The sequence below is a fragment of the Chroicocephalus ridibundus genome, chromosome 6 (assembly GCF_963924245.1).
Source record: "Chroicocephalus ridibundus chromosome 6, bChrRid1.1, whole genome shotgun sequence".
In the NCBI taxonomy this organism is placed as follows: domain Eukaryota; kingdom Metazoa; phylum Chordata; class Aves; order Charadriiformes; family Laridae; genus Chroicocephalus; species Chroicocephalus ridibundus.
Window position 1 is genome coordinate 52,105,540 of NC_086289.1, and position 7,461 is coordinate 52,113,000.

Below are 7,461 nucleotides of genomic sequence, written 5' to 3' on the forward strand. Positions count from 1 at the left end.
ACATCCGAGAAAACAAAATATAAGATTTTTAACCCTTCCAACCTTTCTGCCAAGGAACCATATATGTAGAAATATCCAACTCTGCACAGAGCAGCGTAGACAAACATGGCCATTAGCAGATACCTTATCTCTTAGCACATGCCTTGCCCTGAGTACCAGGTAGGGTCTAAGAGCACTGTACAGGAGGGCACCAGCGGCAGGGGGGCACAGTACCGAGACCCTCAGCTAGTTCCTCTCCAAAGCAAATTATAGATGTGGCTACAGAGGCTACAGATACTTTTATTAACCATGATAACATCCCCCTATATATCTAAGCATCTTCTGTGCTTAGAGAAAGCAGCTTTTAATTTCTAAGCCAGTTGCTGGACATACTCCAGGGAGTAATGTCACACAGACTTTTGCAGCAACTGATTGCCAGCGTGGTTTTCTGTCCAGGGCTCATCCCAGCATGGCCGACCAGTTTAAACACAGTCGAGATGCTAGGTCCCCCACAGCAGTGTGGAAAGGGGAACTTGTCATCTGACAGGTGTCTTCCTGCAAGACATCTGATGGTACAAAGCAGTGTTCTCTGTGTAAACACTGTAGAATATTGGAGATGGGACATTGGGGAGGGGAAGAGAAAGCTGCAGCTCATGATCAAGTCTTTGTAAATCACTGCCTCACACTGAGAAACTAACGGAATGGATTATAACATGTCAATATTTTGTTGTAAGTGATCAGACTAGCGTAATATCAGAGCTCCGTGGCAAAGACACTGCCCTGTTTCTCTGAAATGCCTGTGCCTTCTCTCCCCCAACTTCTCACTTCCTTCTGATGCCCTTTCCAATGCATGCAACAAACCAGAGAGGCATCCACGGAGAGCCTGGTCACCACAAAACAAACCGCTTATCTCAAAGCCTGGCTATCTTCTGCACAGAACGATACCAGAGCCCTACAGAAATCCCCATGGTAGCTGTGGAACAGCGTATCTAAAGCACCAGCACAAGGAGGTGAACTGAGGTTGTATAGACCTAGTTATAAGAAATAAGAGTATTCAGAAATTGTTAATAGTATTCAAGAAATAAGTGTCACTATTTAATAATAAAATTATTGCCTAACTTCCATCCTACTTTCTACTTGAAAAACTCAACACGCTTTTCAGAGAAGGGAAACAGTATTAGTCCATTTCATTTCATTGTGGGGAAACTGAGAAACAAAGCAATAAAAAGCTTTGCCTATGGTAATCCAAAAGACCTATGACAGTGCTGGGCGTCATCCTGAGTCCTACCTTGTCTTTTGGACATCAAGAGCCCAAGAACACTCCAAGTCTCTGGGTGTTCGTGCTGGGACAGCTGCATCCTGACTCCCTGTTGGTGCAAGACCTGCTGTACACACCAGCCACCCCACAGCGTCCTCATTTCCACCAGCAAAGGAGGTACACAGTTCCTTGGGAGCTGCAGGGCAGCCATGGGGTGAAGGTCTCCAACATAACGCGCACCAAGTAGGCAAATATTGTCAATAATATCAAAATTAAAAGTAGAAGAAAGCAACAAAATCCTTACTCAGAAATATAAAAAAAAAAAATTGAGCGACATTTTCACCAACATGTTGACAGCCAAGTCCTGCTGGTGACCCAGGTAAAAATATTACTGTCGTGTACAGGAAGGTAGAAATATACTTTATTATTAGCAGTTGCTGAGAGGCAGCTGTGTAAACTTTCTCCTGCTTACTGATGGTGAGTTGAGCAACAGTTTGATTTACAACATTCAAATTTCCTTTTGGTTGTTCACTCCTTTATATATACGTCAGAGAACACCACAGAAAAATTCTGGCCTGTCTTCAATTTAAACTATTAGTGCAATACTTTGACTCATATATCTCTCACACTATAAATGTTTTGCTAATATGATACAATGTTCAAGATGAGGATAAATAGTGGCTTGTAAGAAGAATTTGCATTCCACTTCCAGAACCACCCTTTGAGTACCCTTTTACAAGGGTACAAAACAAAAGTACGCTTTTGTTGTGCCATAGGTCAATATTCTTAGTAAAAACTAATTCAGTAAATGCAAATCTATTATTAAAACTAGGCAAAATGTAGTATGAGGATGTTCACCTTCTCCCTAGTTTTTTCATTGCGTCAGGGGCAGAAGAGAGGATTAAGGCTATGATTACTTCTCTGCTGCTCTGTACGCACACTGGGACTTTGAACACCCATGGAATAGTAATCATCAACCGAGCATCAGTGATTTAAGCACAAAACTGAAGTAGTTGCAAACAGCTGAAAAACACAAGCTACTATTCAAAGCTCAGTCTTTGTCCGTTCTGATCTGAACCAAAAAAGACAGCTGCTTCTGGGACTAATTCAGAATAGTTTGGCGTAGAACGGTGCTGGAAGCAGGAGCTGGCTTGCTAACTAAACTTGGTTTTCCACAGGAAAAATAAATCGTAGAAAATTTTCCAAAGCTTCTGCATTCATTGCTAGAATAGCTGGATTACTTTAAACCATTTCTATTAACAAACTGTTTCATTAGCTTCAGAAACCAAGACACTTTCTAAAGTATTTGTTTAACAACCATATATATATGAAAGAGGAAAAAAAATCCTCCCTACTTAGTTATCTACTATCCAAACATAAGCTTAATTTCCCTCCCCAAGTAGTATAATTTTTCTGCAAGATAGGAAAACACTGGTGACTGGTCACCAGTTGGGATCTTGGTAACAGCAGAAGTCAGCATTAAATCATCTGAAAGTAGCTCAACTGACCCAGGTTCAACGCATTCATTAAAGATTTATATAAAGCCATCTACATTCAAAACATGAGCCAAAGTTTCAATTAAACTGGATAAAACCAAAATGTAAGTTTAACAAAAGATATTGCAGAAAAGCAATTTGACTGATTGCTTACATAAGGTGAGTGTGGCTCCTTTCAGATGCAGGGTAACTGGCCTGACCTAGAAGAGGAGTACCTGCAGTATTCACAGCCTGCAGAAAATCAAAAGAACCTGGCTTGGATTCTTTAGGCATCTTGGATTAATTTTAGGAATGGCTATAATCATACAAAATTATGATAACAGCCATTTATTACAAAAATATTCACATATATAATTCTGTCTAAACAATATTGGATATTTAAGAAATTTGCAATGTTTTTACCTCTTGAGAAGAAATAAGCGGTGTGCTTCCAGCTGTGCTATGCCTCAAGCCACTATAGGCTAGTAAAGCATGTCCTGAAAATTCCACAACCCATCATGGACATGCTGAATCAGTATTTTCCAAACCATCAAAGTCTCACTGGAAAGCCTTAGTCCTGTAACAAGTTGGCCTTACCTACATCAGAGGTTTTGAAGGAATTTTGCACTCCACAGATCAGCTCAAATTGTGCTTTCAACCAGAGACTGAAAAGGAGCCTTTTCTCTAAGTAGATGATAAGGTAACTCAATCCTATCCCTGGAAATTTTTCCCGTAATATTCCTTCTGGCCCCAGAGAAAGAAAAATGGCAAAAATACTTAATCTGTCTTTAAAGAGTGCAGAGTACAGCTTTTTTGAACAGCCTCTTTAAGCAGGTACGCTTTCAGACACACTAAATATCCACAGATCTAAGTAAAGAGAAACCCCATCTTCTTATGACCCCATCTTCTTCTTTCACTCCCATGGCTTCACATTCACAGCTTTATCCTTCACCATTAGGTGGGTTGTTTACCCACTAGGTTTTATTGTCAGCCTGGCTCGTGGCATGTTGTCTTCCTAACCGAGGTCTAAAGACGACACTCAACAGTCAACATTCAACTTGGTGGTTTTCAGGCTCAGAACTGAACAGATCAAGGTGAGTCAGCTTCTTTGGTGAACTCCATGCTACAAATGCTGAGTCTTTTAGGAAATCCAAGTACTGGGTTTGGTGCAGAAAATAAGTTCTTTAAATTATATTCTATGTGACTGCTACGTAGGGACAAAGTCAGTTTTAGCTCTCTCAACATATAATCTTCTAAGTAGATGAGCCTCCAATTAAAAAAAGATATGAATCATTCATTCTGAATCTAAACATGCTTGGACTTTGGGTAACTGATTGGAAATTAATGCCTCAGATTTATTTCCAATTAAAGTAAAACTAATTAAATTCCAGTTCCCTGTGTTTATTTTTTCTAGATCTACGTACAGTGTAGCAAACAGCTACTTTAAACAAGTAGCTGTGGTATGTGTGTGATTGCCTACTGCAGCTCAGAACCATAAAAGATATAATGCATTTTTTTTTCCTTTTTCCAGTTTTCAGGTTTTTTCTCTCTTGTTTCGCACATCTTGAGTAAAGGGATTTTATCTTGCTGTTGCTACTGCTCATTTTTGGATGCCTCCCTGATCCCACCACAATTAACTAGAGCATTCCTCTTCTGCCTCCACACAGCATAAACAACAGGGCAGGCCCAACAGGAGGGATACAGAGGAATAAAACAGTATCATGCAACAGGCTATTTCAAGGGAGTCAAGGGATAAAGTCTTATATGCTACAAAAGTCTTGTCTCAAGGGGCCCCTGTTTGGAGAGGGAATGAAAACTCACACCTCTAGAAAATGCACTCAGCAGTGTTGCAACCACCCGTTCACTGTGCTGTCATTAAAAACCCGTATTTCCGAGTGGCAGAACTCACCCCAGTTCAGTCCGTCTGTAATCCCGTACTCCTCAGACGCAGACCATGCCACTTGCAGGGACATCTCTACTGCAGGCTCAACTTGAAGACCTCCCTTCACAGGAGCACTTGAAGTTGTATTGCCTCCTTTGCCTGTAACAAGAAAGACAGAAGCAAGAGCTGGTCTCTGAATTGTAACTTGTTTAAGTGATAAATTTTTCTCTCCTCGATTCTATTCAGAGAGAGGATCTTCCTAGATGAGGCTGTGCACGGAGCTCATCCATCAACTTCAGCTATTTAAAAAGAGTTGCCAAAGCTCACTGAATCACCCTTAACTTGCTCCCTCACCTTAAGGCAAAAGGATTAGGTATGGCTTAACTGAATTCTAGGTAGGCAGCAGACATGGACTGGAAAAGACCCTGCGCAAATCCTGTAGGAGCAGGGGTCTTTCAAAAGCGTTAAACTGTTAATCCAATCAAGAGGAGAGGACTACACTAGTTGCACATGCAATCAAAATATAACTATGCTCATTTTAAGGGAATGACTAACTTGTGAAAGTAAGGATGTGAATTTGCATGACCAGTGTCTAGCTGCCCTCCCATAATTATAAGCCCGAGAAAATGGCTGGCTTCACACCTACTGTGTTCTCAGAGGCACAAGACAGAAAGGCTTTATTTATCGCTCTGAATGTTACTCACGCACAATGCTGATTTATGGTTATACTTCTTCCAACAGCCTGAGCTATGTTTTGGTCCAGGATAGATAGCCAGAAGAAACATGAAGTCAAAATCAAGCAAAGCTGAATATAAACATAAGTTCACAAACGTCTAATCAAATTTATGATTTTCATTAAGATGTGCTTAGTTTTAAGTCTGTTTTACAAGGAAATTGCAAAGCAAATACTGAATTGTTTAATCTATTTTTATTTTCCATGACCTCTGATACTGCTCCACTGCAAAATAAAGTCTCAGAATTCACCATTTCACCACAAAGGAATGTGAAGGAACTTCACCTCCTTTCCAGGTGCTATATTTCAATGTCTATACCCTGCATAATCTTTCTAGAGGCAAAAATAGACATCCTCGTTATACATACCCATAGCAATGATATTTGCATCTCTTTTTTGGTTGTTTTTTTGGGTTTGTTTGGTTTTTTTTGTGGTTTTGTTTGGTTTTTTGGGGTTTTTTTGTTTGTTTGTTTGGTTGGTTTTTTACTGTAAGGAGTAAGCAAGGAAGAGTAACATTGCTTATGAGTACAGCTACACTGAATAAATCCTGTCCTGGAGGGATTTTGCAATACATTGAAGCTAGGTTTCATTCTGACTGGAAATTCTCCAAAAGAATGTTTTTCCATAGGAAAATGCTGATTCATCAAAACCAAAGCATTTAGCACTAGTAAAAGGCCAACTCCAGTGGAAACCTATCTTCTGCTGTAAACGTGCCCAGGCTCCTGCCAGCTTGCCTGAGGCTCTGTGCTGCACAGATGGGAAACCAAATCATCCAGAAACTAAAGATAAAATGCTTGACATGGAGATAAGATCATGGAAGGCCCGTTAGCTCCTGCTTCCAATGTCTTAAATTTCCAAGGTTTCTGGTTCTGACACAGTTGACCTGGAGGATTGCTATCAGACAAGGAATCAGGGTCCTGAGAGTGTAGATGATCATGGTCCCTAGGGCCAAGGAGGTCCCACTGCTTCCTACCCCCTCTTCCCCTGGTTTCCAGCCAGGATGACAGAGCTCAGGAGCTTTGGTTTATGAGAACACTGTAAAACCCACAAAGCTTGTACAGAGCACGAAATGTGTCATAATGCTACTTTTGAAAAAAACAAACCAATAAATGTTTCTTTAAACTTTCTTTTGCCCACCAAAATGCTTCCACCTCTATAAAGCCTCACACTGAAATGTAACGTATTCTATGCTACTCCTGTTTGGACACTCAGACCCATTCCCTTTACCATTCAATGCTTATGTACCAGAGAGAGATCTTTTCCCCCAGATGAAGAAGACTTGATATTTCTATCAAGTGGGGAAATTCTATTAAATACTAAATTGGTAAAGTTCATTGAAAGGATCGTTCAAAACAGATCAATGTATAGTTCAAAATACCACGAAAATCCCCAAACTCTTACATCTGGGAGCTGCAGGTGCTCAGTCACCTTGAAATAGGTCCAGGTCTTGAACTTGCCCCATGCAGTTCTGGAGACCCCAGAAGTACGATTATCCTCCTCAGCGTCCCTGTGACTCAGCAAAGTCACTCACACTGACAGAAGCAAGAATGAGACTTGGCTCAAAAAGTCACTGCTTGAAGCTTGCAGTTTGGGTAACTGTAACTTGTGGTATAAAGGGAAGGTCATGACAAGACAGCTCTATTAATCCAGACACAGACCCTATGGCAAAAGGCTTACACCAAAGCATGATCTTGTCTTGGTAATAAACACAGAAGTGGTGTCCACTTTATGGTGATGATATCTGCCAGCCAGTATTCAGGTGAGAGCACATCTGCTCAGCAGATCATTATGAACAACTTGCCTTTTACCTCACCAGGTCTCATGATGCAGAAGTACTTCTCAGGGCACTAGGCCATCAGACTGCTATTGGGTCACTGCTCCCTTCTCCTTTAACAGTACAAGGAAGGGCTGAACAATTCTCAGCGTGCCAAGAAATACAGCTCTATCATCCCACTTTATTTAATTTGGACAATTCTGTGCAGAGCTGGAGGCCAGCGGTGACCGAGGGCTACAGGAGCGCCAAGTGGCTGATGCTCAACTTAAGCAAGCCAGAGGCAACGCCAGTTCCTCCAGGAGTAGGATTGCTATTACGGGCATAAGTGTTTTCAAATCGGTGGTGACTTTAGGTGTCTCT